The sequence below is a fragment of the Octodon degus genome, unplaced genomic scaffold, assembly GCF_000260255.1.
Source record: "Octodon degus isolate 3935 unplaced genomic scaffold, OctDeg1.0 scaffold00151, whole genome shotgun sequence".
NCBI lineage: Eukaryota > Metazoa > Chordata > Mammalia > Rodentia > Octodontidae > Octodon > Octodon degus.
The window spans coordinates 6,521,270-6,532,125 of NW_004524727.1; the positions used below are offsets into that span (position 1 = coordinate 6,521,270).

A 10,856-nucleotide genomic window follows, 5' to 3' on the forward strand; every position below is an offset into this window, starting at 1 on the left:
ATTTCATGACTTAATACTGCAGTTTGCCCTTTTCTTTGTCTCAGTTTCAAGCAAAACTATGAACGGCTGAGACTGCATTCACGGCCAGCGTCTCCCCCTTGCTTATGAAGTGCTTTCTGGGTGCGAGGGGTGAGAACTTTAAATCTCCCTCTGGAAAAACACACAGTGAAATTAGAGACATGGGACCCTCCGCACAGCCATCTCCGAATGCATGTTTTCCCAGTGCTTGGGGAGGGAGGTGGGAAAGCCTTAGATAAAATAAAACCAAGACCAACTCCTGAGGCTCCTGCTCTTAATCCAAGAGCTTTATTCCTTTTAGCACAGGCTGACCTATACACATGCAGAGCACAGCCGCCTGGCGCGGAATCCTGCACAGGGCTCCTGAAGGTCATTTTCTCAGATTAAGGAGACAGCCCTGGTGGGGGAGTGGCCTCTGCACCTTGGCCAAGGGTGCTGGGGGCCGGGAAGGTGGCTGAAGCTTCCTCCAGCCCCAGGAGAGGTCGTGGCCCTGCTTGCTGGGGAAGTCATTAGGAGGAAGACAGTGGACAGCAGCTAAGTACAAAGAAAGCCAGAATGTGGGTTTCTGAACCCTCTAAATTCCAAAATTAGAGCCCTGCTAGCAAGTTTAAAATGTGTAGAAAAATGACTGACCCTCACGGCCATGTGTGTGCTGACTCCTCACCCTTCTGACAGGGTTTTTTATTCTAGATGTGGACAGTTATGGGGTCATCAGCTGTCCCCGGGTTGATGGACGGAGCAGGGCAAGCAAGTAGCTTCCCCAGGTCCAGAATCTTCAATTTTCCTATCCAGGAGCAGGCAGGGTGGGAAGGAATCCCCTGGTCCCCTGAAGACCTCCAAACTGGCATCATTCGTGGGATAGAAGGACGGCCAGGCCTGGGTTCCCTTAAGTGGATCTCGGGCCCACACTGATCCCTGTGGATGGTCCACCCATGCACCCTGCACAGCCTGGTTTGTCTAATAGTATTTACCTCAGCGAGCAGCTCTAGGAGGCAGACACTGCTCATCTGGAAGCCATGGGTGGTGCCACACCACAGCTCTTTGCCTACCTTTCTGTCTTCTCTCCCCTCCTCACCCCCAGCATCTGGCTTAGGTTCACTTTATGTCTGGTTTATGCTTTACAAACAGGCCTCCCTCCTGAGGGCTGGCCTCCCCCAAGCCTGCCCATACCAGGCCCCGGGAGACTCAGTGCAACAACCTCATGAGTCAGATCTGCTTGGGCTCCTGTGCTCCTGGGGGAAGCCAGTGCTCTGCATAGGATGCAATTGCCCTGTGTCCCAGGGCCGCTCACACTTCCATCATTTGAAAGGAACTGTTTTACCTGCAGGCCTTTCTCCCCCTTTTCCACTTAACTAAGTCCACTGCCAGACTCCTCCGAAGGCCACACAGTGCCCAATACGGCTCCAGGGGGTGCAGTCCACGGCCATGGCATGACCAATCCCTCAGCCCATCTCACACCCCTCAGTGTGTGCTCCTTGGAGCAGGAAACCTTTCTCCCACTTTGAAGGGTCTAGGCGTGCAGCACTTTAAAAAGTAAAGGGAAAAGATTAGTAAAATAAACAATGGGAAAAAAAGTCCTGGGCTCTCTGATTGAACTCTACTATGTGGGTCTCAAGTTTTCTCTATTGGAAAATTATATCTTGATAGTTTTATGCATATTGAAAAGATGGGAGGGGGGCCTGCCCATTAGCTCAGTTGTTTAAGTGCCTGCTTAAATAATGCAGGCAGCCTCAGGGTGCTGTGGTTCGATACCCAGATACTCAAGTCAAACCAGACCTGCACTGAAGGCAACCTGAGGCCACCAAAAATAAAATAAAATAAAATAAAATAAAATAAAATAAAATAAAATAAAATAAAATAAAATAAAATAAAATAAAATAAAATAAAACCCTTCTGCCTTATGGGCCCGGAGCACTTTCCTGGTGTGTTAGTTGATACATTGTGTCAACTTGGCTGAGTCAGCTCTGGCAGATCTCAGCAAGGGGGCCTAGCCCTGCACGTGGGCAGGGCCCAGGAATTGAGAAAGGCAGGAAGCCACCCTGCCTGGTTTCCTGCGGTCCCCGTCCCGCTTCAGTGGAGAAGTCTTAGTCTTTGGAGGAGCTTGATCTTGGGAGCCGTGCCACTTTGGAGGAGCTCCGATCTTCGCAGTCAGCGTAGAAGGAAGAGAGAGGCTTAATGGACGCTGCAGCTGCTGCTCCTCCTCTGCTCTTCATGGTTTTCTGCCGCATGAAGTGCTGTTGTTTGCCTTGGAGCCAGCAGAATACGGACTGAACCCTCCAGTAACTGTGAGCTAAATAAACCTTTCCTTCCTTCATTTTGAATGTCGGGTATTTGTCCCAGCAATGAGTAAAAAGTAACTAAGACACTTGGCAAGCGCAAGGGCCTGAGTTCAATCTCCAGTTCCACCAAAAAAAAAAAAAAAAAAAAAAAAAGAAAGAAAGAAAGAAAGAAAGAAAAAAGAAAACTAGGGCCAGCCAAATAGCTCAGTGGATTAAAATGCCTGCTTAGACAGACACAGGGGCCAGGAGTCCAATCCCTGGGCCTGTTGTGCTGGCCCCGCCCCCATGTGCTGAGATGGCAATTGAGACTGGGCATGGTGGCATGTGCCTGCAATCCTAGCGCTTGGGAGGCTATAAACAGGAGGATCACTATGAGTCTGATCTACACAGTGTGACCCAGTATACCCTGTAGACCCTGCTCTAATACAAAAAAAAAAAAAAAAGAAAAGAAAAAAAAGGATGGGAACTGTGTGTTTTGTGTGTGTGTGTGTGTGTGTGTGTGTGTGTGTGTTGTGTACCTATATGCTTTAGGTTCAGTTCATTATGCACATTGTTTGTGGCGGTGTAATTCTAATGTTCAGGTTTTTAGAAAATAGAGTTGCATGTTTCATTACAAACACGTATTTTATGAACATATAACACTTCCCACAGAATAAGATCAAATTCAAATACAGCACCTTCAGCATGAATTTGGACTTGTTTTGTGCACCCATTAATGGGTGAGAGTCTAATGGGCAGAGTAGAATCAACCAACAGCTTCTTTAGAAGACGTTTGTGGCTGAGCATGGCGGTGCATGCTTTTAATCCCAGCATTTGGGAGGCTGAGGCAGGAGGATTACAGAGTTCCGGGCTAGACCTGGGCTACATAGTTTAAGGTCAGCCTGAACTACATAAGGAGACTCTGTCTCAAAGACAACAACATAAAGAGGTGTCATCTGTAATAGGAATCACTATTTCGGTTCTCAGGGTGGCATCTCCAATACTGCATATTTAACAATTCAATTAGCCATTCCCAAGTGAAACATTCTAATTGATTACTTTTCATCCTCCGTTGGTGATAAAGATAATGGATGTTTCTGTGGAGTAAATTGGCTTCTTTGCTTGGTATCTGTTGCTTGATGTCACTGCCCAGTAAATAAGCGATGAAATGCACTGCTATAAATAGCATGCTGTTTGGTAGAGGGGAAGAATAGCTGTGTTTTCTGACAGTGCAAATTTCATGCTGTTTTAATTACCACAAAGGTTCACCCCTATCTCAGAGAGCTGGGCAGGAAACCGGGAATAACTGATACCATTCACTGGTGGGGATGGCTGGGGTGGTATAATGGCTGATGCACTGGGTTAACTTGAGAAGTTTAGGAGCTTAACAAGGTGACTCAGCAGAGAGGGCCAGGTCCTGCACTTCGTAAACATCCTCATCCTGTGCAAGAGGAGGGCACGGAGATGGTAAGTGCGCAGCCTGCTTACAACATGAAGGAGGAAAAGAGGCTTGCTTCACCTTTTTGCTCCTGTTGATTTTGCTGTCTTCTGCCACCTTGACCTGTTGCCCCTATGCTGTGCCACCCAACTTTGGAGCCAGCAGACTGCAGACTGAAATCTCCACAAACCTTGAGCTAAATCAACATTTGCTTCTTTAATGTGGGGGTCTGGTGTTTTGTCTTTACAACGGGAGAAAAGTAACTCTGGCAGTTGGGAAGGAGCCTCCCCCAGTGTAGACGCTGATCTGCAGCATCTTCCAGATGCTTCAAGTTTAGGAGACAGATGTGGGCCAGCTAAGAATAACCGGACGAGACTAGAAGCTTGCCTTGCTATTTATGCTATTTCTGCCCTGTATAAGGACATACTTATCTCCCCAAAATAAAGCTGTTCAAACTTGAAAAAATAAATAGGTAAAAGCAGAATGCTGGGACTTCACCCTTAAAGCACATATCTATGCACGTTTGTATTTCATGGTTTATGCAGTGTTAGAAAAATCACAGTGAAAAGTTCACCTTAAGAGATGTTCATGACACTAGACCCTCTGTCTCTCCACCGAGTATTATGGACTTTCCTCCCCAGTGGTGAAGGTCTCCATTTGTTAAGAGGTCATCTGTCAACCCTCTCACATCCCTCTTCCACCCCAGTACCTGGACCCAGTCATCTTTTATCTGAACTCTGGACCCTTCTGGCTTCCCTGACATCAACTTAGACAGGAAAACTGTATGAACACCACTTTGCTCCTGCACCAGGAATCCTGTTCTTGGGCCTGTGGCAGATTTTGAATTTGGGGGTGAGATATCTCTGGCTCAGGTTCAGAAATCTCACTAATGCTTTGTAGTAATGGGAAAAACATGCACTGTAATTTACTCCAACCTCCTCTAGGCTTTCTTCTCATTTGAGGATAAAGCCCATTGGATTTAGACTCAATCAGATTGAAAATGGCAGCATCTTATCATCATTCAGAGGTCTTTCAAAGCTTACAAGGTGATGGAGAAGAGAAAACTTCCTTTAGCAATAAAGATGTCATTTCTTACGGTGGGGGTGGGGTCAGAGGTGACCTCCAAGGTTCACACTCGGCTCAGGAGGGGTCATCATAAGCACCGTGGGCCCAGCTGGGGCAGCCTGCAGGCTGAGAAGAGACAGCGTCTCTCACCTAGTGCAGCACAGGCAGTGGAGGAACAGCAATGGTCAGAACAAATGAATATCCAGACTAAAGAAATGCCATGAGATGATTCCGCAGAGGATAAAGCCACATTGCCTCATGTTTTAATGGACAGGAAGCTAAACTACGGTCACCACTTTGAGTGGCAGTCCCTATCACGATATAAGAAGTGATGGAAAAATGCAGTGAATGTTAAACATTTTTTAAGATAAAAATTTACTAGGTAAAAAAACATATTGCCAAGAATACACATACTTGGGTCTGAGTGTAGTGGCGCACGCCTGTCATCCCAGCGCTGGGGAGGCTGAAAACAGGAGGATCGCTACGAATCCAAGCTGCTTAATGAGACCCTGGACCAAATACATAAATGAAAAAGACGGAGGGGGAGGTGGAGGGAGAGGGGGAGGTGAGGGAGAGGAGAGAAAGAGAAGGAGAGGAGGAGGAGGAGGAGAGGAAGAGGAAGGAAGAAGACGATGACGACAACTACGACGTCGACGACGATGTGTACTTGAAGCAAGGAAAAAATTTTTTAGTTGTGATTGCTGTTTTAGGTGTAAAATGACTCTGAAGTTGCCCGTGCGTGAAGGCGGTGGCACTGACGCAGTGCTCATCAGCGCATCCTTCGCAGGTGAGGTCAGGCTGAGTGTGCTGCAGGGGTGGGGCCTGGCTGGAGGAGGGCGCTGGGGCGTGGCCTGGGAGGGTGCCTTTCTGTCCCAGGCTCCTTCTTTCCTTGTTTGTTTTCCTTTGCCTTCCAGGAAACCCTGTAGCTGGCCAACTTGGGTGGAACCGGTCGGAAGCCATAAGCCAAGTAAACTCCTTTACATTGTGGGTCTTGGCTATTTTGTCCCCGTGACTGCAACGCTGACATAAGGATTGATGGCACTGTGTCTTTGCTGTGATAAGCTTTTAAACTTTGATGAGTCACCCTATTTTTGACCAGACAAGGTACACTTAAGTAACAGAGAAGTTTTTCCACGCTAAGGAAAGTCCCCTGTTTTCCTCCTCATCTCTGTTCTCCTAAGTAAGCTTGAGCGTCCTAGTTAACATATTGGAGATGACATGCTGTGGGAGTCCCAGAGGTCAACTGTAGGATCACAATGGAGGGTTACAGAGTGAAACAAACCATTTGATAAAGAGAATGGCACGTTCGCCAACTTCTGCTGTAGTTACTCATTCCTTACATTAAATTTTCCTTTTCAAATTGCTGCTTGGCTTTGTCCAGCTGATTAGACCTTGACCCATAAAGCCAAACCAGGGCACTGGGTTATCCTAAAGAACAGATGGAATGGAGATAAGCAGAGAGGAAGGAGAAGGGATATTGAAAGAAAAATGGGGGCATTGAAATCCCTGTTTGCAGAGGGGTGTGCTGCTACAAACCTGTCATCCCAGCAGTCTGGTAGGCTGTGGTAGAAGGATCACAAGTTCAAGCCCAGGATGGGAAAATAAGTGATTTAGATCTCATCTCAAATTTTAACAATGTAAAAAGGGCTGGAGATGTAGCCCTGGACTCTAACCTCAGTATTGCACAAAATAAAAATCCAAAGTTTCCATGTATACATTACTTTTCAAAGATGAAAGAGCAGCAATAAATATACTTGCTTAAACATGTAAACTCATTGAAGCAAAAATTATGTGTAATTTCTCCATAAAGCTTGTAATACAATATTGCTTGATAAGAAAAAAAAAATCTTCTGGCCATTGCCTGGGCAGTCCATCTAACTGTAACCAAGAGCTGAAGAGAAAGCCAGATCCTCATATAGCACCTTGGGCATAATGCTAAATTAATAATAAAATATTGGTAATAATGTCAGAAAAAATATTGAATACATGCGATGTACCAAGTTTTACAGGAATGACCTCCTAAGTAAGGCCCTTCCAAGCCACCCTGAAGCCAAGATCATTAGTACACTGAATCACAAAGATGTCATGCAGCTTGTCTACTTTCATATAACTGACAGTGGGCCAAGCCTAGCTTCAAACTAAAGCACTCTGGATCTAGGTCCACTGTCCTTGTATACTACCCAGTACAACTTCCCAGTCATGCTTAAAGATCCGATGATACGCTAAACAATAAAGATCTTCCCTTCAGCAGTCTAGGAAAACAGGAGAGGTGATATTTGTTTATTATGGCAGGGATTTTTTTTTTCCCCACTGAGAATAAAGAAAACCCCCCTCAGAATTCTTTTGTTTCCATGAATGGGTACTGAAATGCTCTATATATTATTCACCACATCTGACAAGGACCTGAGCATATGGACCTGCACATCCAGGGCCCCTACCTTCCAAAGTATTTACTTCTTCCCCATGTTAAGTGCTTGTGGCTATGAATATTTGGCTGCCATTAAAAAGATGCACAAAAAAGTAGCCAGAATTCTTCTCTAAAACAAAAGTTTTGTTGGGTTGTCCCCAGTGACCTCTTCTCATTGTATCTGAGATCTGTCAGTTTCCTGGTAACGGCATATCTCTGAAAACTCAGTATGTTCCACAGTCAGGCTTTCGCTCAACACAAAATATGTTTTTATTCTGGAGATCTTAGTACCCATAGGACCCCACTGGGGCTTCTAACACTTTTTAGATGTTTTTATCTATAAAGTCCTGGAGTGTATTCATTGGATTTTTATTGCTGGAACAAAACACCCAACATACACAATTTAAAGGTGGAAATGTTTATTTGAGCTCACAGTTTAGGTCACTTGGCTTCCAGAAAGAAACATCGCGATAGTAGGGCCTGGTGGATGAGAGCTTCCTTCAGGCAGGCTGCTAGCCTTCAGTTAGGTCGCCTTGTCAGACAAGCCGTTCAGCCAAGAACTCGAGAGTAGATGAATCCAAGTGACAAGGTCAGCACCCTCATGACCCCAGCACTGCTGCAGGTCCCACCTCTCGGCACTGTTGTGTTGGAGATCAAGCCCTTTGGACATGGGTTCCTTGGGGACATTTCCTGTGTAAGACACACTGTGCATAATTGCTTTTTCCACCTGAAATCATCTTTTTCTCCCCTTCTTCTCATTCTTTAAGGCTGTACCTCTGTGGGGTCTTTCCCCACCCCTTGGAAGAGTTAGCTCTGGACTTCTGCCCATCTGGCCACCACCTACCTGTTAGACATTGTCCTGGGACTGACACCTCTCTGCCCCACTGCAAACCAGAAACTCAGAAGGCAGAGAGCTGTCTCACATCCACAGCTGCTTCGCTAAGACAGAGCACGTACTCATTGAATATTTATTACCCAAATAAACCAATGAACAAGCAAACAGACTGGAGCACTTCCAGTTGATACAGGGTTTGCAGATGTGGGAGCATCGTGTCACCTCCTCTACCCTTAGCACACTCACTTTTAGAATGAGTCAGTGTGATTAGCTGAGAGTAAAATCCCCTCAAATTCTGACACCTCATGTATATTTGAAGCAATAAACATTATATGTTGTCCCTGAATGTTTCTTTAAAAAAATTGCACATTTCTTATTATCCCAAATATTATCTACACACTTAACTCAAAAGATCTCAGATACAGGAGTTCTGTTCTCCACTTCAAAAGACTCACAGGATCAAATAGTAATTCCTCTTGCTGTGGGCCAAATAATTCACAGGAAAAGTCATATTGACTATTTAGGAACATCTGGGGCACGGGGCCTCATCAATCACATCTTAAGAAGGTTTGAGACCAACCTGGAAATCTGAGTGCACTGCGAAACTGGCTCGCTCAATCCTCTTGTGAACACCCACAGCTCGTCTTCCCCATTCTCATTCAGAAGTCTAGTGATAGACCAACCACCATCATGCCTTTCTTTAGTGATTGCTACAGAAAGCCTTAACCTAGGAAGTCCAACTAAAAGTCAGATCTTTTTTTGTTAGATCTTAAGCCTAAGAGAACAGGGAGAAATCCTTTCTAAGAGTGAAAAGTCTGAAGGGTTAGCACACAGGGCCGAGCAACAACTTCATGAATCAGTGTCACAGGAGAGGCTCGTTCTCAGGGTCTCTGCATCCCCCTTACGCAGCCTGGACCCACTAAACTCCTGAAGCTTGAACACAATTAGAATTGCATCTCTGAGGATTTTCTATCTGTGGAAAAGATGGCAATTTTTTTTGTTCCCTGAATTTGAGACCGGTTATTACATCATTTTTATTGTAGCTTAATGGAACTATGAAATCATTTCTAGGAAGCAGTTGTCATGCTTGATCAAAAAGTTGAAAGTACAGTTTGTGTTACAATCTCATTGTCCAGGAAGGGGCTCTTCTGTCACATTAAGATCTGGGTCTCGCTCTCCCATTCTTCCTCTAGACACAAGCAATGCATGACTACAAAATATTGGGTGACCCATGGCAAGGGAAGGATCGCCCCCAGCTGGTCATACAAAAGAAACAAAGTAGAAATGATAATGAAATTAAAGTGTATTTATTGACTTCCGTTTCTAGGTGAAGAAACTGCATAAAAATACTTAAGCAGGTTACAAAACTAGATACTAGTTTTTCCTGTTTGGACGTGTGTGTGTGTGTGTGTGTGTGTGTGTGTGTGTGTGTCTGGTACAGGTTACATGTGAAAATGTAAAGGCCTAGACGTCTGTCTGTTCAAATTCATTCATTTGATAGAAGATGAAAACTGAGGTGGAGTGCTCTGAGTGGTACATCAGAGACAGGGAGTCAGGCCCTGAGCCCTGCAGCCTCAGCACACTGAGAGGCTGCTGAGGTCCCAAGACAGCCTGGCTGCAGGGCAGGGTGCAGGCAACGCTGTAGTGGACCCTGCCTTAGCCTCTGCGAACTGTGGGCCTAATTTACCATCTGCGTCTCACCAGCTGGGAATAACAGGCTAGGAGAAGATGCCACTACTTCCTGCTGAATAAGCCCCAGTGACGTGTGCAGAGCACATACCAAGGGCCTGGGAAAGGTGATGTCCCTCTCTCGGGGACCAGGGCCATCGAAAGCTTTTACATTATGATCATCATAACTAAACTGGGTGGTGTACAGTATGAGAATGTCTTACAATGCAGATTTAAAGGGAAACACAGGGAAGGCTTTCTCCAGGGGATTCCCCAGCAGTAACCACTTTGAGCCTTCTCTGATTTCTCTACTCTGCTGTTCATGCCATAATCTAAGTACTATACCTGTAGTTCCTCCTGCCCTGTCCACCTGCCCAAGTCTGCGGCTCCGTTTCCCCTGCCTGCTGCGGAGCTGGTGCAAGCACACAGCACAACTTGATTCCTTTCTGTATCTTCTTTCCTGCTCCTCCTAGTTCCTTCCTCTGTCTCTTGGTCCCCTCCTCATTTTAGAAAAATCCACCTCCCAACTTACTGTTATCTATCTTTTCTTTTAGTCTTTATTTGTAATTTGGATTTTTTTTCATATAAGAGAAACCATATGACATTTAAACTTGTGAGTTTTATTTATTTCCCTTAACCTTACGGTTTCAAAAGGCATCCATTTTTCTGCAAATATTGCAAATGTATCCTTCTTTAGGGCAGAGTAGTACTCCATTTACACAAAAAATTATTGTTGCCTTCATTTATCCCTCTACTTCATTACTTTAAACATTATGCTGTGCTTACTTTGGCGGCACAGATACTAAAATTAGAACCATACAGAGAAGATTATCATGGCCCCGTGCAAGGATGACACGGAAATCTGTGAAGCTCTACATATTTTTATTGCTAAGGATAATAATTAAGGATCATGAAAAATTGATGAAGATGATGATGAAGATGAGTAATAAATTATTATCCTGAGTAAACATCGTAAAGTTTCTGTGCAGTTTCTATTTCTTATTCTGTCAACTTGGGTAATCTATTCTTCTATATGGTAGGGGGAGAAAAATGTATCACATGACTTCTCCAATCCATTGAATTGCTTTCTGTAGTGAAGTATTGCAGTTCCACAATTACTTATATCCTTTCAAAAGATCTTACGAGGCCACAGCCCCACAGGATTAG

At 44.9% G+C, this 10,856-nt stretch overlaps 1 non-coding gene across 1 annotated transcript; it reads left to right on the forward strand.

Moving 5' to 3' along the window:
• Positions 1-10,467: 10,467 nt before the first annotated feature.
• On the forward strand, positions 10,468-10,573 carry LOC111812910. Its single transcript, XR_002818282.1, has one exon. It is a non-coding gene; the product is annotated as a U6 spliceosomal RNA (small nuclear RNA).
• Positions 10,574-10,856: the final 283 nt, after the last annotated feature.